A 22,485-nucleotide genomic window follows, 5' to 3' on the forward strand; every position below is an offset into this window, starting at 1 on the left:
ACAAGCTCTTGTTGTTTCGTGGATGGGAAGGAAATTAGCCGCGTCCTTTTCAAGGGAACCATCCTGGCATTTGCTTGGAGCAGCTTAAGAAAATCATGCCAGATGTAAACCTTGACGCAGATGCGAAAAGAGCAGTTCATCTGGACCCGCAACATCCTTTCACTCCGATTGAGAACTTAATTCAAGGGCCGACCGGTATGACCGAGCGGTTCTAGGCTTTCCAGTCTGGAACCTCGTGGCCGCTACAGTCGCAGGTTCGAATCCTGCCTCGGGCTCGGATGTCTGTGATGTCCTTAGGTTAGTTAGGTTTAAATAGTTCTAAGTTGTAGGGGAATGATGACCTCAGATGTTAAGTCCCATAGTGCTGAGAGCCATTTGAACCATTTGATTTGAGCCTTAATTCAAGGTCTTTTAAAATTCGCCATCAGACTACACACGTTCCTGAAGGAGCATAATGTCGATGTTAAAACGTGTTGTTTTGAAGAGTTTCATATAAAATAAGTAAGAAGATCAGAAATGCATTAAAAGTCATTCATTTCGTCTATGGTTAACTGCAGCAGCGTATCAGTATGTATTTTGTGTCCCTTTGATTTTTATTCCATTCGTTAAGAGTTTCTTTTTCTTACACATCCTCAGTTTTTGAGCGACCGTTTGGTAAATTTACTCGTTCCTATCCCAAATTGTTTTTGAGGCATATCAGGTCGAGTAAATCTGTTTAGTTCGTGAACCTACTGATCTGATTGAGCTTGATTTTTGCCCACGTCTCGTCTAAGTCCTGGTACAAAGAACTGTCTGATATTATTTGGCTAAAGCGATCGAATATATTTAACTGTTAGCGATATGAAGTTGAAGTACGAATATCATGCATATGACAACTGCACTGGCACATTTTTTTCAAAATTACTATATCCGTGGACAGTACTGTGCGGTCGTAAGACGGTAAACATGATGACAAAATAGCATTTTAATTTTTTTCTGTAAAAGAAAAGGATGTTATTGTCTCTGGACAGTTGTACGTAAAAGTTTCACTAAATCATGACTACACTGTTTGTATCAGTCTTTATTAATTATCAAGTGAGATTAACAAGATTAGTTTAGGAAGTACGCTGCTGTCCTCAGGGGTCAACGCAAGTAATCTACAATAAAGAGAATGTTGATGTGGACAACTTCTGTTTTTAGTCGCGATTTTTTTACTGGTTGTTACACTTAGGGTTATATGGTGATATAATGGAGTCAAAAGATGACTCATACATGGTATTATACTTCACATATTCAATTAATTCTGTTCTTGACTGTTCATTTTGTGTAAACTCTGGTATTTGCATATTCTGAAAGTGAAATAAGGCTTTTTTTTATACACATGCAGAATACATGCACTACATTATTCTGTAGCTGTAATAAGGTTTTTTGGCGCATGGATAATAGCTGTATTCCTCCAAAACGAAATTTTCACCGCAGTCTATTTTGCAGTGATTGGAGCTGCAGAGGTCTTAGAGAATCTGTGCCTCACCATTTTATGAATTGCATGACGTGCAGCTGTCTATATGTCCTTTATTATCACTACGGTACCGATTTCAGTTGTAAACCACCACCACAACCTTATAAAAGTCCATATATTAATTATCAGGTCTTGTCATTTCTATATGGCAATGTTATTAATATAGCCCCATCGGAACTGCTAAACATCAAGACAACAATCATGTATCTGTACTCAAGAAGTGATATGTCAGGTGGAAAACAGATTTAAGAAATGAAAAACGTGAAAGTCAAAATGAATAAGCAACTATAAGTTTAATGAGTTTATCTAAAGATGTTTAGATATATTTAATGAAGGATTATAAAGAAGACAGTCAATTAAAAAAAAGAAACGAATGTGCGTTCATGGTTCAAACCATTAACACACTCAACAGTGGCCTAGTGCACAACGGTAACCACGTCGGATTTCAAACATAGTTCTCTTTGGATACTCCCATCATGCTTATACTTACAAATTAACTTTTATTTTTGCATTTTTCGCCTCTCATTCTACACTTACGAGTAGTTGTATCAGAGATAGTTGCTGTGATGGGGAGAGACTGCTGCTGCCGATACGAAAAATTTAACAGTTTGGCGTATCACGTGATTAAACGGCTGTCTGTGGGACAGACGAGTGTTGGGTGAGGCGCGCCATGCTGGAACGTGTCATTTCCTGGAACACCTGTGTGCTCGTCGAGAGAGTTGCATCAAATACTACTGCGGCATGTTAGTGAGCAACTGCGTTCTGTTAATGTGATGGAACTAGGTTGGCAAAAACTGGGTTGAGAGGTCGTTCCATATACTGGCTCCTCCCCCCTCCCCCTCTCCTCCTACTGGACCCCCACCCTCACAATAAATCTTGTCTGCCTCGTGTGCTATGGATTTACCGATGTCAGACAATCGCCTTACCTTTCTATATCACTTAAAAAATGATAAAAATTGGTGAATATCTTGTTACACGCTGATTCAAAAAATGCAAACCATTTGTATCTATCGCCCATCGTTTTTCGATGAACTCCTTCAACCATTTATATTTCCCCATAACAATTGTTGTTACATGGCGTACTAATGAACATCGCTATATCTTAGAAAATGGCGAGTTACGTGACACATACTCTGTATAGTAATATCTAGTTCAAGATATATTATACACATAAAACCCTTACACAGTGGGGAATACTCCTTAATCTGTGTTTGTTTTGAATTTCCTGGTCGTAGACTTGCTTTTGTGCTGAGCATTCGGCGTGTCACGCTGAAGTGTCCGGCAGTAGTCAGCCAACACTGATGCACTCCACCGGCCCTGATACTGTCTCTCCATCGCCGAGATGTCCTGGTGAACACGTTCACCATGGTCCTCTCTGACTGAACCTAGATTTTCGGTGAAGTTGAGGAGATGAATTTTGGAATTTTGAGGGACATGTCGCCACCCATCTTTTTCTGCTCACTGCTGTAGTTCTTTACAACATTTACATGATCAGCAGATTTATAATTTCCAAGCAAATAGGCTAAAACTGGTCTGAATGCCATCGATGCATTTCTTTCATTCTCATTTAGTATGTCTTGGAAGTGGGCGTCAGCAATTACCTTCCTTATTTGTGGACCTATGAACACACTTTGTTTCACTTTCGCGTAACTCAACTCTGGGAACTTGTTGCGCATATACCGAAAAGCATCTGAGTCGTTTTCTAGAGTCTTTATGAAATTCTGCATGAATTCCAGCTTGAGGTGAAGGGGTGACATGATAACTTTGGCACGGCACACGAAGGACATTTTTATTTCCTGTCTGCTTTGTGTTTCTGACTGTCCACTGTTTTCTTTGTGTAGTCGTGCTTTCTATCTCCACTGCCCCATTCACTGCTGTTATAAGCAGTACTTGCCGTACCCTGTCGACATTCCCATGAGAATGGTGATAACTTCTAAATCAGAATAGAAACCCGTATATACTCATGATAGCGTATTTTTTCAAGAAGTGGCAACATAATTTAATACATCTTTTTCAGGCGGGTAGAATGTGCAAACGATACCGTTGCGTATTTTTTCCCACCGTGCAATAATACTGCTTTTAGACTTGTTTTAGATGAGTCAATGAGCAATCGCCATGCTTCAATGTTGAGTTCCACCTCGATTCTTGACATGAGACCTTGAACGTCCGTATGGTAGCAAATCATTCATTTCGAAGAGTATCACAAGTACATTGTGTCTGTGGTGAAAATATGTTACTGTACCCGATGCAAGCAAATTAAGTTTCTTAAGGCTTGAACCGAGCAGTTCAGCTTGATGTTTTGGTAGTGACAGGTCCCATATGTGGTCACAAAGATCAACATCGTTCATTAAATGAATACCTTGTGCACATTGGAAGTCAGGGTCTGATACGTTACTGGAAGATGAAAGAGAACTTTCTTCTTGCGTTTCTTTATCATCTGTATATACTGCAAGTGATACTGGTGTTGGACAAGCGACGAGATAGTATGGAATTCGTTTAGAAACTGAGGGCAGGTCTGAATACTTTACAGATGCACGAGTTTTGCAGGAAAATCCGGTGACATTTGCCAAATAGAAATAATGTCTGTGGTGTGGATGGTTGATTCACTCCGTCATAGAACTCCTAATGCCAGATGGTTGTTCTTCTTCTCCTTTCTTATCGAACCACGCAAGTTGCATGTACATACATGTCAGATGAACTATGGTGCCCACGATTTACAAGTACTTACATTTCAAAAGAAGCCTAGTTCGTATGCTTTCTTCAGAAACGGTGTAAAAGACTTCCACTGGGATTTGTCTGTTAGATGGCAGCACAGGTAGTGAAATAAATCTTTCGAATTATGCAACCTCTGGATGCAATAAAATTAAACTGAAAATAAAAAGGAAACAAATGAGAGATTAGTAACACGATGTCGAAAGATGTTTTGACGTATTATCTCAAAAATAACTGTTTTCATAGACGACGCAAACAGTTTTTTTGTCAGTGTAATCACTAAAAATCTTCAATAGAACTATTATATTGGAAATTTTTATCAAATATTATTAGTTTACGGTATCCAGGGGGATGTAGGCTTCCTCCGGTCTGGAGATGATGGACTAGTCTTCCCCTAATCTTCCTAAATGAAGGTGGAGCCCTGTGGCGCTGGCTCAAGTGTGACTCGTTCTGTCAGGATGGAAGATGTTCCTCAACGCTTGTTGGGAATAAACTGCTGGGGAAGCTCAGGTAGGGATCAGCATTTTGCAGTGGAGTGACGTTACCGGGATCGGCAAAGAGTCAATGAAAGTGCCTGCATGGGGCTACTGTGTCTGACTGGTCGAAAGGGGTCGGTTTCGAAACGGTTTGGAACATGTGAAATGGAATGACGTACCAAGTATTCCTTCGAGAGCAGAAGGCCTTGAAAGAATTAGCAGGTGCATTACCGTGCTAGGGTTTAGAATTCTGACTGAGTGTTTTCCGGTCATCTGGGCGGCTGTTTCAGTTCTATGAACGTGCACAGGCTCCATAGGCAGAGTTCTCTATCGAATACAATAAGTGCATCCAATACCTAGTTGGAGCTAGTGTTCAGCGAACGAAGTGAGCTTGCCGAGGTTTAGTTGATGTCAGTAAATACCACTGGACTGATTTTTAACTCTTACGCTGTTCTGTCTTAGTGAAAATTATAGACGGATGTAGTTAGCCTGCTTTTGGCAGCTACCTTTGCTAATAAACTGGATAAGTATTGCGACACGAGCTCTAAAGTTTAAGTTTTTATAGTTCGCCTGGGTTGAACCGAAGCTATAAAGGACCTAAAATCAATATCCACTGGAAATCGTTACTGGGGCCTTAGAATACGATCTCACAAATCAGTTCTGTTAATAATGTTCCACCGCACCAGTCGTCGCTACGTTCCAAAGAATACAAAACGGCAAAACTAATCGTGAATAATGGTCTCAGCTTCACGCAGCAACTACTAATACAAGGGGCGATCAAAAAGTTTCTGTTCGAAAGCCGTACAGTCCGGAATTGGTATGCCGATCAGGCAAAATCGCCGGAAGCATTGAGGCAGTCATACCCCCCGACGCACCAGTTTGAAGATATCCGTTTGATAAAACACCGTGCTCTGCTGCGCGAAGAAGTCCGAAACTGCCTGGTGCACATCCTCCTCCGGCAGGAATAGCCGACCCTACAAGGCTCGTTCTAAGAAACCGAAGCCGTGATAATCGCATGGGAAGAGATCACAGCTCTAGGTCGGGTACTCGAATGTTCCACACGTGAGTTGGCGTAACTTCTGCGTTACGACATTTGAGATATGAGCAGGTGTGTTATCACGCACCAACAGCACCCCTTGTCACGCACCATTCCACAACGGTGGTTTTTGACAGGCATGCTGCCCCATATTAAAAGCACGTTTGGACGCATTTGGAAATAACATCGCGGTAGTTCACTTTTCCGCAGTTATCGCACGCTTGTCGGAAAGGCACGAATGCCACAGTGATCCCTTCGCTACATGTCGTGCTTATACTGTATTTCAGAATCTCGAAGTCGCGTTATATTATGTATACGCTGCAGCGACGCCCTCAAACAGGAACTTCTTGATCGCACCTTATAAAAAGGAACTCCAGGCTCTACATTTCATTCATATCAAATAATCATACTGCCGTACCTACTAATTCGGTAAAATGAATGAGACTCCGGCTCTCGGTTGATACGCATCTACAGAGCAGCTAGTTAAGTGTTTATCATTTCCTGCGTTTTCATAGCAGCATATTTCTTAAATATAGTACGTGTTTTTTTCTGTTCAAGAGGGTTGATCTCGTACTTTATAGGTCTAAATTAATTTAGTTTGTAACGCATCAGTTACTCACTGCCTCACGGGATTGGCAGAGCGGTCTTAGGCCCTGCAGTCATGGACTGTGCGGCTGGTCCCGGCGGAGGTTCGAGTCCTCCCTCGGGCATGGGTGTGTGTGTTCGTCCTTAGGATAATTTAGGTTAAGTAGTGTGTAAGCTTAGGGACTGATGAGCTTAGCAGTTAAGTCCCATAAGATTTCACACACACAGTTACTCACTTGTTTTGTTTTGAAGACAAACGTCCGTTCGTTTAGTAAGCCTGTCAGTGAGGCTCAAGCTCTCGGCTGATACACACCTCCAGAGCGGCAAGTTAAGTGTATACGTTTTCTGTATTTTCCTCACAGTACATTTCTTAAATTTAGGGCGTGTTGCCGGCCGCTGTGGTCGAGAGGCTCTAGGCGCTTCAGTCTGGAACCGCGCGACAGCTAGGGCTGCAGGTTCGAATCCTAACTCGGGCATGGATGTGTGTGATATCCTTAGGTTAGTTATGTTTAAGTAGTTCTAAGTTCTAGGGGACTGACGACCTCAGATGTTAAGTCCCATAGTGCTCAGCGCCATTTGAACCAGTTTTAGGGCGTGTTTTTCTGTATAAGCTCGATATTGTAAGTGGAAATTCAGGCAATCGGTAGCGCAGTTTTCATTTCTCCTGAACGCCAGCTACGAAACTCACTGAGGCATCAATGTCAATTGGTGGCACATCAGAAGGGTAGCAAGTTGCTTATCTAAGATTCTGTCTGCTTTTGTGGTTTACTTCTTCAGTTAGTCTTGCTAGAATGTGTAGGACGTGTCTGTGCTGTGTGCGGCCGTAGGAGGGGCTGGCCGCAGTTTGTGAACAGCTGAATACTACTGTCAATCACCTTCGAGCTGCTGCTTCGGGTTGTAGCGGTGGCGGAGAATCTGCCGCTTCGCATGGAACACTTCAGGTGTTGCTTGTCTCGCCGCTGGCTCTGCTGTCTAGGCACCTCCTGGATCCGCCTTCCGAGCAGTCTGAATCGCGGGTGGTAAAGCGTTCACATCGCTCCGTGCCGAGAGTCAATGCGAAGACAGGCCGTCTGGTGTCACCCATTCACGCTGTGAGTGCATAGGTAGCCGCTCTTTCAGCAGCGTCCGAGCTGGCGCACGGTGGGAGGGATTTACTAGCTATCGGTAGCTCCCATGTTAGGCCAGTTAGGGAGACCCTTAGATAGGGCTGCAAAGGAAGGCAATGTGCACTCGATATGTCTGCTGGGGGGCCTCATCCGAAATGTGGAGGTGGCCTTGCCCACAGCTGTCGAGCGTACAGGGTGCAGTCATATGCAAGTTCTGGCTCACGTCGGTACCAACGACACTTGTCGCATGGGTTCTGAGGCCATCCTCAGTTCATACAGGCTGCTAGCGGAAGTGTTGAAGGCTGCTGGCATCACGCAGCGGGTAGAAGCAAAGCTCGCAATTTTCAGCATTGTTCCCAGAGTTGATAGGAATCCTTTGGTTTGGAGACCAGTGAAGGATCTCAGCCAAAGGATTCGTCGACTGTGTGACGGTCTTGACTGCAGATATCTAGATATGTGTCATTAATTGCGAATTTGTATAATTCCCTTGATTGCTCAGGGGTGCACTACACGAAGGGAACAGCTGCTCAGATAGCAGAGCACTTGTGGAGTGCACATGAGGTTTTTTTATGCTAGGTGGTAGTTTGAGGTACTCTGATAAACACTCTTTAGTCGATACGCTGCAAGGAAAGTCAGACTACGTTGAGAGGAAAGACACTTAGACTGTCAAAATTTTGTCAGTCAATTGTAGGAATATTCGTAATGAAGTTCCCGAATTTACTGGCCTCCAGAAAAGTTCACTCTCTCAAATTATTCTCGAAAACGAGAGTTGGCCGCCATCCGAAGTGGAAAGTTCTGAGATGTTTAGCGTGTCATGGAACGTGTATCGAAAAGAAAGATTAGAGGCCATAGGAGGGAAAGTGTTCATTGTAGTTGACCAAATTATTTTTCTGTAGAGGTTGAAGTTCAGTGTGACATTGAAGTTACCTGGTTGCATAAACAGGTTTCGGTGAAACCAAGTTAACTGTTGTATATTTTTACCTACCCGATTCTACTGTAACAGTTCTAGAGCAATTCAAAGAAAATCTATGGTCGGCAGAGCGTAAATATCCAGATCATGCAATACTAGTTGGAGGTGACTTTAATCTATCGAGTATAGACTTCGATGTCTATGGATTCCTTGCAGGGGGTCTAGACAGACATTCGTGCGAAGTACGTTTGAGCGCTGTAGTGTTTCCTTACCTCGCGGTTCTGCCGTGAAAATATAAAATAGAAAATCTGATTGGGTTTTGAATTTTGGTGGAATAAGTTACGGATAAGGCGGACTTCAAATTACTGATTGAGATAGCGCTGTAATTTGACCGTGCATGGCAGACCGGGTCGGCAACACTACAAAAAGCGACTGTACGGAAATAGCATCAGAAACTAGTGGAAATTTACCTTATAATCTTGTTAGAAACGCAGTACTAATTACAATATAGTCTTCATGGCTGTCCTCCTAATTCTCTTGGAGGACGACCCGTCTTCCACTTTTCTCCGTCTGTTGAAAACTTATTCAAGTTGTCACTGTCATGATCAATTTACAAATTTGGCGATAATCACCTCGAATCACTATTGAAACAATCTCGATTTGTAATATAATTTTAATTTCCACCCAAAAGCACATTCAACACAGCGCCGAAAAATACACGTCTTTCGTATGAAGACAAGAGAGAGAGAGTAATCAATTAGTTGTTAAAAAACAAACACCTACGCAAAAGTAAAAAAAAGGAACAAAATTATTTATAAAAATCGGTCGCTGGCGCACCGCTCTTCTACGTGCGCGATCGTGAATTATATATTTGTATTGGCGGAGACGCGGTAGTCAAAGTACCATTACAATGCCTCCTCTACTGACACGCTCCGCAAGCGAGCGTGACAGTATAGAAAATTTACATACACACATATATATGAGAAAATAAGAAATTTACATATTACAAAACATATTTCTGAGCATAATGCTCTTTGAATATCAGTCTTTGTATACAGTCTTTTTGGTGTGTATCTTCTTTAGGAGTCGTAGCATTAATGTCTTTGAATTGCGGCGTATTATCGTTGCTGAGTACAGCGTTTGAATTCACATGATTCGTGTTTACAATGGAATTAATTCGAACAATAAATGTTTCTATTATATTGCTCCAATGTCTTTAAACGTAGTATCGGCTTCTGAGTGTGTGTGTACTGTCTGGGTCTCTTGTGTGTGACTTGAAGAAAATCCAAAGTTTGTTCAATGTGTCAACACGAAATTGTGATCTCCAGCAGTCGAATTTTGGTGGCGTCTACTGAGGTATAAATGGTCAATGAGGGCACAGGAAACACCTCACTGCCTACGACAGGTGATGAGCTTGTCCTTTACACCAACCTGAAGACCTGCCGGCTTCCACTACACCATACACTTCAAGGCATATTAACACTACGTAAATATTTCTTGACCAGTGTTCCATCACGTTGGTTTCTTCTTTGCATTTTCAGTTCCATTTATATGAATCATGTGCTACATGCACAAGTCCTTTGCAGTTCATCAACATTCCCTTAAAATACATTTCTTGATATAATAAGTACATAAATATACAAATATTTACAATTAATCATTACATGAGATAGTTACATTGTTGTCATATAATACATATACAGAATTAAATGAAAAATACAGTAAATTTTTACGTTACATTCAATATCATTGTGCTGACATGTGAACCAGTGTCCACTTGCAGACAACGTCTGTGATTCCTCTGTGTCTTAATTTATGAGTCCTTGGTGGGTTTCCACTCCAGATCAGTAATCAGAGCTCCGAATCTTGCTGAGAGGTTTTAAGGCTCTAATTATTTACTTTGGAGTAGTGAGAATATTAACCCTGCCTGGCGGGTCGATATTAAGTTGTCGATCTTTATTTAGACTGACTGTATGAGTGTAGCACTGCAGCGCATTAATCAGGATTAATCATAGAACCTTTCAGATGAAATCCGAGACGCGCTACGCCGCATAATCTGTCTCGCGCGTGCCACATCGCTGAAGAGTTCAAGATGACTACCTGGGTCCACAAGTGGAACTTCGCTCGACGCCCTGTAACCTCCAAGGACGGACGAAAGGAACGTTTTATTGTCGATGAGTTTGGTCATGGCTGGATCCCGGTCGCCACATACATGGGCCACTCCTTCTCTTAGGTAGACAACACACTTATATTTTCATCTGGCCCTGTGTAAAAGGAGCAACGAGACTACTTCGATTCCAGAAACCTTATCGCCACCAGATTGAACTGGCCTGAGGAAGGCCATTGCAATTCGGCTGAAACGTCGGTTTTATTTTTTTATTGTTGTTGTTAGTTGTTAGCAATGACGCCGCATAATACCCAGAAGAATTTTAATCACCGTGACACCGGCCGCAGAAGCCTACGTTCTCATATCCAAAAGATATTACTGATAGTGATCGTCACTGAATATGGTGGATTATCACAGCGGATGGACGAGGCGTAGTGCAGCAAACCGCTCGCGCTTTTAGTGCACATTAACAAGAAACGGTGAGCAGTCATACCATCTAGCCCCCCCCCCCCACCGCCCCCCACCATCACCCAGTCACACGCCCCACGCTATTTGACACGAAAGTACCCGTCTCGCGAGAGAATAGGTACAGAGATAAGACAGACGAGGGATTATCACTGCTGGACGCTTGAAAGAACGGAAAAAGATCAACTGCACTGGAATGATGAATCGCGGAACACGTTAGCCACCCAGTACAAGAGACCGCCGGAAACTACAGTATATAAGGCGACATATTCCGCTTGTCCCCCCCATGAAACATGGACCTTGCCGTTGGTGGGGAGGCTTGCGTGCCTCAGCGATACAGATAGCCGTACCGTAGGTGCAACCACAACGGAGGGGTATCTGTTGAGAGGCCAGACAAACATGTGGTTCCTGAAGAGGAGCACCAGCCTTTTCAGTAGTTGCAGGGGCAACAGTCTGGATGATTGACTGATCTGGCCTTGTAACAATAACCAAAACAGCCTTGCTGTGCTGGTACTGCGAACGGCAGAAAGGTGGAAGGAGTATATAGAGGGTCTATACAAGGGCGATGTACTTAAGGACAATATTATGGAAATGGAAGAGGATGTAGATGAAGATGAAATGGGAGATACGATACTGCGTGAAGAGTTTGACAGAGCACTGAAAGACCTGAGTCGAAACAAGGCCCCCGGAGTAGGCAACATTCCATTGGAACTACCGACGGCCTTGGGGGAGCCAGTCCTGACAAAACTCTACCATCTGGTGAACAAGATGTATGAGACAAGCGAAATACCCTCAGACTTCCAGAAGAATATAATAATTCCAATCCCAAAGAAAGCAGGTGTTGACAGATGTAAAAATTACCGAACTATCAGTTTAATAAGTCACAGCTGCAAAATACTAACGTGAGTTCTTTACAGACGAATGGAAAAACTAGTAGAAGCCGACCTCGAGGAAGATCAGTTTGGATTCCGTAGAAATGTTGGAACACGTGAGGCAATACTGACCCTACGACTTATCTTAGAAGCTAGATTAAGGAAGGGTAAACCTACGTTTCTAGCATTTGTAGACTTAGAGAAAGCTTTTGACAATGTTGACTGGAATACTCTGTTTGAAATTCTGAAGGTGGCAGGGGTAAAATACAGGGAGCGAAAGGCTATTTACAATTTGTACAGAAACCAGATGGCAGTTACAAGAGTCGAGGGACATGAAAGGGAAGCAGTGGTTGGGAAGGGAGTGAGACAGGGTTGTAGTCTATCCCCGATGTTCTTCAATCTGTATATTGCGCAAGCAGTGAAGGAAACAAAAGAAAAATTCGGAGTAGGTATTAAAATTCATGGAGAAGAAATAAAAACTTTGAGGTTCGCCGATGACATTGTAATTCTGTCAGAGACAGCAAAGGACTTGGAAGAGCAGTTGAATGGAATGGACAGTGTCTTGAGAGGAGTATATAAGATGAACATCAACAAAAGCAAAACGAGGATAATAGAATATAGTCTAATTAAGTCGGGTGATGCTGAGGGAATTATATTAGGAAGTGAGACACTGAAAGTATTAAAGGAATTTTGCTATTTGGGGAGCAAAATAACTGATGATGGTCGAAGTAGAGAGGATATAAAATGTAGACTGGCAATGGCAAGGAAAGCGTTTCTGAAGATGGTTCAAATGGCTCTGAGCACTATGGGACTCAACTGCTGTGGTCATTAGTCCCCTAGAACTTAGAACTACTTAAACCTAACTAACCTAAGGACATCACACACATCCATGCCCGAGGCAGGATTCGAACCTGCGACCGTAGCAGTCGCACGGTTCCTGACTGCGCGCCTAGAACCGCGAGACCACCGCGGCCGGCTGTTTCTGAAGAAGAGAAGTTTGTTAACATCGAGTATAGATTTAAGTGTCAGGATGACATTTCTGAAAGTATTTGAATGGAGTGTAGCCATGTATGGAAGTGAATCATGGACGATAAATAGTTTGGACAAGAAGAGAATAGAAGCTTTCGAAATGTGGTGCTACAGAAGAATGCTGAAGATTAGATGGGTAGATCACATAACTAATGAGGAAGTATTGAATAGGATTGGGGAGAAGAGAAGTTTGTGGCACAACTTGACCAGAAGAAGGGATCGGTTGGTAGGACATGTTCTGAGGCATCAAGGGATCACCAATTTAGTATTGGAGGGCAGCGTGGAGGGTAAAAATCGTAGAGGGAGACCAAGAAATGACTACACTAAGCAGATTCAGAAGGATGTAGGTTGCAGTAGGTACTGGGAGATGAAGAAGCTTGCACAGGATAGAGTAGCATGGTGAGCTCCATCAAACCAATTTCAGGACTGAAGACCACAGCAACAACAACATTCCGCTTGTCTTCTGGGCTACGTTAAGGCAAGTGGTTGAGATTTCCTCCTGTGTTGGATGTTTACATGCTAGGAAATGGGACCTCTGATATATATGTCATTGTCTCACAACCGCGAACGATACAGGAATCTACTGCTTCTCCTTATGCATTCACCATCTACAGCTTCACGCACGCGATCAGTCTTTAACAAAATCCCTTTCAGAACGTGCAAGTCGAAACTAGTATCAGTTACCGTGAGACAGTTACAGCAAGAAATGTTGCCACAGTACAAAGGAAAACTAAATTTGTGTTTTCAGTAAACTGAATAAAGAAAAACAGTGTTATAGCTAAACCAGGAACCTGAAAGTTTTAGCTCAGGAAAGGAGTCTGTAGAGGAAATGTAGCGCTAGTTTAAAAGTATAGTTGACTATGCACTTGTTAGATATGTGACCAGTAGAACAGTTCATGGTGAGAGAGACGCTCCATGGTATATAGTCACTATAATGAAAATACTAACGAAACAGATATCACTGCTTACTGGGTGTAAAACAAAGCATAGGGCTACAGTCAGACAACTGAGGAAGGAAACTTACTTAGCTGTCAAGAGAGCAATCCGCGAAGCGTTCAATGACTACCGTAGCAAATACTATCGTATGATCTTTCACAAAACCCAAAGAAATTTTGGCTGTATGTAAACGCCTTTAGTGGCACCGACGTTAGTGCCAAGTCACTCACGGATACGACAAGAACAGAAATTGAGGGTAGCAAAGCGAAAGCAAAAATGCTTAACTCCGTTTTCAAACGTTCCTTGACAAAGAAAAACCAAGGAGAACTGCCTCATTTCAATCCTCGTACCACTGAGAAGAAGAATGAAATAGGTACTAGTGCCTATGGCTTTGAGAAAAAGCTGAAATCGTTAAAATTTAACTGAGCTCTAGGGCCCGATGAAATCCCTATCAGAACTAGTACTTAATTTGCGGCTGAGTTAGCGTCTCTTTTAATCGTAGTCTATCGTAGATCCCTCGAACAAAAAACAATGTCCAGTGGGTGGAAGAAACGACAGGTTACACTCATCTACAAGAAGGTTAGCAGAAGTGAACCACAAGTCTAGTGTCAAGTACCTTGACATCGGTTTGTTGCAGAATCTTGGAACACATTCTGAGCACAAACGTAATAAGGTATCTCAAGCAGAATGACCTCCTTCCTGCCAACCTGCATGGATTCCAAAACCATCAATCACCTGAACCCCAGCTCGCATTTATGTCACGTGACATACTAAAGATTTTGGATCAAGGCAGTCACGTAGATGCAGTACATCTATTTCTGAAAAGCCGTTGACTCAGTACCACATTTGCCCTTACTATCAAAAGTATAATGGTATAAGGTATCAATATAAAGTTTTCACTGAATTGAGGATTTTTTTGCTAGCGAGGTCGTAGCAAGTCATCTTGGATGGAGAGTCATCTACAGACGTAGAAGCAACTTCGGGTGTACCCCAGGGAAATGTGTTGCAACCACTGCTGTCACCTTGTGTATTAATGACCCTGCAATCAGTAATCTCAGATTTTATCGATCTGATTAATGACAGCTTTCAAAGATGCATTTAAACATTCTTCCTACACTTCATGCGTGAATATAATCTGATACACTGTGACCTATCCTTGCCATGCACTTCACAATGGTTTGTAGACCATACATACATGTATATGCAGATGTGGGAGTCAGCCCATCAGACCATCGCTCTCGAACTATGCCGTAGTGGTCTGAGGAATAGTCCACGGACGTGAGGATTCTACTGTGTCTCTCAGATCACATAGTCTGACATCTGCGACGTCACTGTGCAAGATAGGCCCACTCTGAGTTCCAGGACCCGACAAACATCTGAGTTACTGGCAGCTGTTAGGCTGCCGTGTCTGAGGTAGTACCCAAATTCATTTGCTGTCGCGTAGAATCCACGCTACAGCTGGTGGGCTCATCGAAGCGAAAACGTTTTCTACACTTGAAAGCCTCGCAATTCAATTTTTGAACTAAAGTGTCTATGGTGATGATGTTTGGTTTGTGGGGCGCTCAACTGCGCGGTCATCAGCGCCCTTACAAAGCCCCAAGTTTTAGGTAGTCAAATTTTTACAGAGTCCAGTCTAGCCACTGTCAGAATTATGACGATGAAATGATGTGGACAACACGAACACCCAGTCCCCGGGCAGAGAAAATCCTCAATCCGGCCGGGTATCGAATCCGGGACCCCGTGATCCAGAGGCAAGAACACTAGCCACTAGACCACGAGATGCGGATTTGAAGTAAGGTGAGTACATAATTGGTTCGACTTCAGTGAAAATGCTCGTAAAATAGTCCCCTTTTTAAACAAAATTTTGACGCATGAAAGAAAAGTAACGCTGCCTGACTGCTATCTAACTGATGTACTTGGAAGTTGGAAAGATATTCATTTCGCAAAGAGTAATTTAAAAGGAGTTTGGAAATGTATTCAAAATTAAAATCACACACTTTAATCTCCTGATAAGATCTGCAAGTGTATTTGACTCTTTCTTACAGAGAGGTTACATGCAACGAGGATGTAAAACCTCATTTTGTACATCCGTCACCTATTCACAACGAACAAGAAGTCGATTAAGCACTCCGAACATATTCAGGATCAACAGAAATTCTCGATGTTTTCACCAACACAAATCTACCTTTTACTTTTTGCCTGAATAACGATTCTGTCTAATGAACTCTGCTCGCGTCAGCTACCGGTTTAAGTAAGAATACATGTACACAGGCAAGTGTCCCAGTTAAATATGTTAATTTTCAAAAATGACTGTTTGATCAAAATATTTGAGGAACAGTTTAGAATAATTTCTTGTTATTATTCAATGACGAAGTGAAGTTGCTGTAGGAAAGTTACATTTGTCCTTTAATGGAACACGTGGATAGCAATTGCATTAATCATTTGTATTAGTACAAAAATGAACCCTGTATAACTTCTGTAGTAGCAATGAATAAGTGGGCCATTGATTACATGTACGGAAGAATAAATGAAATACCGATATTGATTCTTGAACATGGAACAAAGCCTTCCGCTTTGAGTAATGGATTTAAACTCGCTAACATAGTACATCTATAGAGCTTAAAACTCTGAGAATCAAATATTACACCAATGCGCACGTCCCAGCCAAAATCTCATCATAAACTTGTGTGTGTTCCAGCATAGAAAATTGCCATTGACATGAAAAATCAGTCAACGTCATCGAAATAGTTCAGACAGCGTCTTCATAATGCATCTAGCCCCAGCGTTCCCGGAAACAGAATACTGCTTTACAATGTAATGAATATCCCTAGCTGCATACAGGCGTTGATATAAGTCAACGAGGATAGTTGAAAATGTGTGCCCCGACCGGGACTCTAACCCGGGAGCTCCTGCTTACGCGGCAGACTCTCTATCCATCTGAGCTACCGAGGACACAGATGATAGTGCGACTGCAGGGAATTATCTATGGCACGCCTCCCGTGAGACCCACATTCTCAACTTATTGTCCCGCACTATATTCATAGTGTCCCTGCCCATTATACTCATTAGTCGCGGCTTTTTGCCGATTCCCGTACGAGTTCGGGCACTGTTTGTGCATCCGCACAGAAGAAGATGGTCAATGACCGGTGAGCCAGCCTCAATCTTTGTCCGGCCGTGTAACATGTCTCATGTCGCACTAACACAGAAGTGGTCAGGTAGCTGCTCCTAAAAAGTATAGCGTATAGATGTACGTTCGCTGTGTAGCCAAAGATTGTGGCATTTGTGACAGATGAAACCTTTGCGTAGTATTTCGTTATACCTCGCCAGCGACTAATATCTCGTGTAAAGTTGAACGACTGGAAAAACAGAATGAGATTTTCACACTGCAGCGGAGTGTGCGCTGATATGAAACGTCCTAGCAGATAGAAACTGTGTGCCGGGCCGAGACTCGACCTGGAAAGACGTTTTCTAATCGACAACTTTCACACGTTACCAGGTGATTGTGTACAGGGGTCGGACAAAAATATGGAAACACCGGGAAAAAAGCCGCTCGAACATAAATGCAGATGGTAGCCAAGCCTGTAGGTTGCGCTTTTGTCTTTGACACGAAGAGCATCTGTGCAGTGTACTCAGTATTATGCAAGTGTCAGTGATGGTGAGAACAGTGTTCAGTGTAGCTGAGTGCGTACTGTCGGAGCTAAGTGAATTCAAACGTGGATAAATTGTCGGTGCCCGTGTGGTGGGTGCTTTCGTAACGAAGGTAGCCAAAGCGTTTGGTGATCCCAGGGGCACCATATATAAGGTTTATACCGCAGACAGGGTAGCGGAAAAACACAATCCGCTCACGGCACGGACGAAAATGTGTGTAGGGTGGTCGTCACAGACGGTCATTGAAGAGGATTATGACGAAAAGTAAACGAACGACAGTTGCAAAAGTCACTGCAGAACTGTATGTCGCACCCTTGAATCCTGTAAGCACCAAACCCACACGAAGGGAGCTCCATAAACAGGGAATTGCAGGGCGATCTGCAATTCGAAAATCACTCATCAGTGGAGCAAATGCCCGTGTGTCGTTTGACTAAGGCCTCCCGTCGGGTAGACCGTTCAAAAACAGCCGGGAATGCCCGTAACAGGTACACATAGTTCCGAAGCCATAAAAGTTGGACCCTGTAGCAATGCGAAAGTCATTTGGTCGGATGAGTCTTGTTTCACACTGTTTCCAACTTCTGGCCGAGTCCAAAGAGTGGAATAGGGCGGGGATTAGGTTGTGATTTGGGCAGCCATTTCGTGGTATTTCTTGGGCCCTAACGTTACTCTGCAAGATCGTGTTACTGCTAAGAGTTACATGATTATTTTGACTGATCAGATCCATCGCTAAGTACAACATTCTTTCCAGAATGGTGACACTGTGCTCCAAAACGACAAGGGAGCTTGTTCACACAGTTCGCATTGCTTGGGACTGGCTTTGTGAGCACGAGGACAAACTGTTGCATCTCCTCTGTCCACCATAGTCACCGATTTCAACAATTGGGACATTGTGTTCTAGAATGAGATTTTCACTCTGCAGCGGTGTGTGCGCTGGTATGAAACTTTCTGGCAGATTAAAACAGTGCGCCGGACGGAGACTCCAAATCGGGACCTTTGCCTTTCGCGGGCAAGTGCTCTACCAACTGAGCTACCCAAGCACGACTCACGCCCTGTCATCACAGCTTTACATCTGACAGTACCTCATCTCCTACCTTCCAAACTTTACAGAAGCTCTCCTGCGAATCTTGAGGAACCAGCACTCCTGAAAGAAAGGATATTGCGGAGGCATGGCTTAGCCACAGCCTGGGGGATGTTTCCAGAACGAGATTTTCACTCTGCAGCGGAGTGTGCGTTGATATGAAACTTCCTGGCAGATTAAAACTGTGTGCTGGACCGAGACTCGAACTCGGGTCCTTTACCTTTCGCGGGTAAGTGCTCTACCAACAGAGCTACCCAAGCACGACTCAGGCCCTGTCCTCACAGCTTTACATCTGCCAGTACCTCATCTCCTACCTTCCAAACTTTACAGAATATCTCCTGCGAATCTTGCAGAACCAGCACTCTTGAAAGAAAGGATATTGCGGAGACATGGCTTAGCCATAGCCTGGGTGATGTTTCCAGAATGAGATTTTCACTCTGCAGCGGAGTGTGCGCTGATATGAAACTTTCCTGGCAGATTAAAACTGTGTAACGGGGCGTGAGGACGGGGCCTGAGTCGTGCTTGGGTATCTCAGTTGGTAGAGCACTTGCCTACGAAAGACAAAGGTCCTGAGTTCGAGTCTCGGTCCGGCTGACAGTTTTAATCTTCCAGAAAGTTTCACATTGTGTTCTACTTTGGAGAGAAGGGTGCATGATCGCCATCCACATCCATCATCGGTATCGAAACTTGACACTAGTTTGCAGGGGGAATGTTTTGAATGGCAACGTGTTTCCTATACCGTGATAAACATGGTAATGTATTGTGTTTGTGGAGTTTTCGTATTTTTTTCATCCCCTGTTTCTCACTGCAGGAAAAACACAGAATGTTTAAAACTCACACCTATTTCCGGGACAGGGTTCGATTGCACACGCTTCGCTTTACGAGGCACACACTTTGCACCTAAACCACTGAGAAAGGCGCAGAGTCGGGTAGCGTCAAATGCAGCTGTTACGTGGACAACGTTACGTCTAGTTCATTTTCCGTGCACGCAATTTCGACGACATGTCCACTTCGGACAGGGAAATGAATCTTGCCGAAGGGGGAGAAAACGTCAGTGCTGTAAGCTGGCGGTACACGCGAGCGGAAACTAGTTGCAGTGTTGCGTCACAGTAGTTATCCGCGAGGCCCACTTCACGAAGGTAGGCCTCAGCTCGCTCGCTCGTTCAGCTCAGCAGACAAATTGCGTTTCTACACCTGTTAAATCGCCGTTGGCAGTGTACGTACTAACGAGGATTACATCTTCTACTGGAATCTGCCGTTATGAAGTCTGCCAACAAAATTTAATTTAAGATCAATACTCGATGTAAATGGTATAACGGCTTGTTTTTAGCATTTAGCCTCTTATGCTTAACAGTCCTCATTTCAAACAAGAAGTGGTACCTTATGCAACTGATAATCATTTTGCCATGATTTTAAGCTTATTGTACCTGCCGGCCGGTGTGGCCGTGCGGTTCGAGGCGCTTCAGTCGCGCTTCAGTCGCAGGTTCGAATTCTGCCTCGGGCGTGGATGTGTGTGATGTCCTTATGTTAGTTAGGTTTAAGTAGTTCTAAGTTCTAGGGGACCGATGACCACAGATGTTAAGTACCATAGTTCTCAGAGCCATTTGAACCATTTTTTTATTGTACCCTGTACAGCCGTAACAAATTGTAACTAGGCCTACGGAATTCCGATCATTGTAGGACTAATAACTGTAAGACATCATAGTAATGGATTATAGTAGAAGATGCAATTCTTGCTTGGACGTACACAGGCCGACCGCTGTGGCCGAGCGGATCTAGGCGCCTCAGTCTACGACCGCTACGGTCGCAGGTTCGAATCCTGCCTCGGGCATGGATGTGTGTGAAGTCCTTAGGTTAGTTCGGTTTAAGTAGTTATAAGTTATAGAGACTGATGACCTCAGATGTTAAGTCCCATAGTGCTCAGAGCCGTTTGAACCATTTTGTACGTACACACCTAGATACGAGTTAACAGGCGTAGTTTTGTGTACTGAGTTGAGCGAGCGTAGTCCTACCTTCGTGACGTACGCGCCGCGGCCTGACTTTCTCGTGGGCCTCGAACTGTTGGTGTCTAATGATGCAGTAATTTGTTTCTGTACGCTGTGTAGTTTTTGATGTTGCTGTCGGAAGCTTTTCTCCAATGGGCTTGCTCTTGGACTCTCGTCCACGGCTATGTCGTAATAACACAACCCTGTGCCCAGTGGTCGAAACGTTTGTCCGTACAACAGGATACGACCTCATAGTGAGAAGGATCGTACCGAAACTATTAATGGCCAGAGAACCTACTACTAGTTTATTAAATTATTTTTTTGTGATTGCTATTCTCTACTCCAGCTGGTAGAGCGGACTGTTTAGGTGCGGCCCGTTGTAGCGTCTTGTACTTTTCAGTCAAATACAAGGCGTACTCGTTGTGACGCATAGGCTTTCAATTTCGAATAATAACTGGGAGCGAATTTCTAGTTGCCACATTTGGCTTACAAACAAGAGAAACCTCGCGAAAAGCTCGGTGGGAACCAGGGAAGTATTTTTAATTTATTTTCAGGACAAAATTGTGCACTGTCGCATATAATTTTCCTTCATTTCTAACTAATTATTTTTTACTTGTTTATTGTCATTGAGTGACTGTCTTTTCCTTTTGAAATTCCATAATTTCGTGTGTGTGTGTGTGTGTGTGTGTGTGTGTGTGTGTGTGTGTGTGTGTGTGTGTGTGTGTGTGGTGGGTGGGTGGGTAGGTGGGTCTGGTAGGTGTTGTGGTACTGTGGTGGTGGTAAGTTCCTATGGGACCAAACTGCTAAGGTCATAGGTCCCTAGGCTCACACACTACTTACTACTTAATCCAACTTAAACTAACACTAAAGACAACACACACACCCATGCCCCAGGGAGGACTCGAACCTCCGACGGGGCAAGCCGCGCGAAGGTTGGGAAGGCGCGGACGTGCGTGTGAGTGTGTGTGCGCGCGCGCGTGTGTGTGTGTGACAGAGAGAGAGAGAGAGAGAGAGAGAGAGAGAGAGAGAGAGAGAGAGAGCTCATTTAACATCGGGCCCTTTGAGGATAAACAATAAAGTTATCAGAGGAACTGCCCAAACCAATCTACTGGGTCGAGCAGAACGTGTGTGTGTTTGGATGTAAGGATATGGTACAGCAGAAGACTTTCGACTAATAGGAGCTGTGCCATTGTTTTATTATTAATAATAATAAACTGGTCCACTTATCTAACTCCATGATTTAATTGAAAAACATTGCGCAGTATACTCAACTGCTAAGTATAAGATTATCAGATTTACCAATAAATTAACATTTATTGTAGTTCGGTATTTGTTGTTTCGCATCTACCGGTGTTCTTTTCGATGAGCGTCGTTTATCCTTCCTTTCAACTAGTGATGCGTTTGATCATCTGAAACACGTCTTACGCAATAACACACAAATTTCAAATGCTTTCTGCATCAATTGGTTCAAATTGCTCTGAGCACTATGGGACTTAACATCTGAGGTCATCAGTCACCTAGAACTTAGAACTACTTAAACCTAACTAACATAAGGACATCACACACATCCATGCCCGAGGCAGGATTCGAGCCTGTGACCGTAGCAGTCACGCGGTTCCGGACTGAGCGCCTTTACCGCGAGACCACCCTGCCGGCCTGCATCAATTCTTTTCTGTCTAATTTTCGTTTAAGTAGATGCATTCTTATTTTTGTTTTGTAGAGGAGCAAAGGCGTGCTAAATTATTTAATGTCGTGTACAAGGAGAACTTTGTTGGAGAAGCTGGACAAAACACGATTCTTTTGTGTCAATGATAGCTGCTTCAAACTGGATGATTTATTATAATCAGTTAGACCATCTATGTTTGGTAAAGGAATTCTAAACACTTTAATGCATTTTCTTCATATCACTCAATCTGGTAATTAGAAGATATGTTGCACAGAATTCGTCCATCCATGATGTGACACTAACTTTCAACGGGCAAGACTAAAAAAAAAAAAAAAAAAAAAAAAAAAAAAAAAAAAAAAAAAAAAAAACTCCGACG

At 43.3% G+C, this 22,485-nt stretch overlaps 1 protein-coding gene across 1 annotated transcript in view; it reads left to right on the top strand.

The window, feature by feature from the left end:
• The window catches only part of LOC126361719 (cytochrome P450 4g1-like), a 96,056-nt gene that overhangs the window by 46,943 nt on the left and 26,628 nt on the right, over positions 1–22,485 (top strand). The window lies entirely within an intron of this gene.

Source organism: Schistocerca gregaria, chromosome 1 (genome assembly GCF_023897955.1).
Source record: "Schistocerca gregaria isolate iqSchGreg1 chromosome 1, iqSchGreg1.2, whole genome shotgun sequence".
Classification (NCBI taxonomy): Eukaryota; Metazoa; Arthropoda; class Insecta; order Orthoptera; family Acrididae; genus Schistocerca; species Schistocerca gregaria.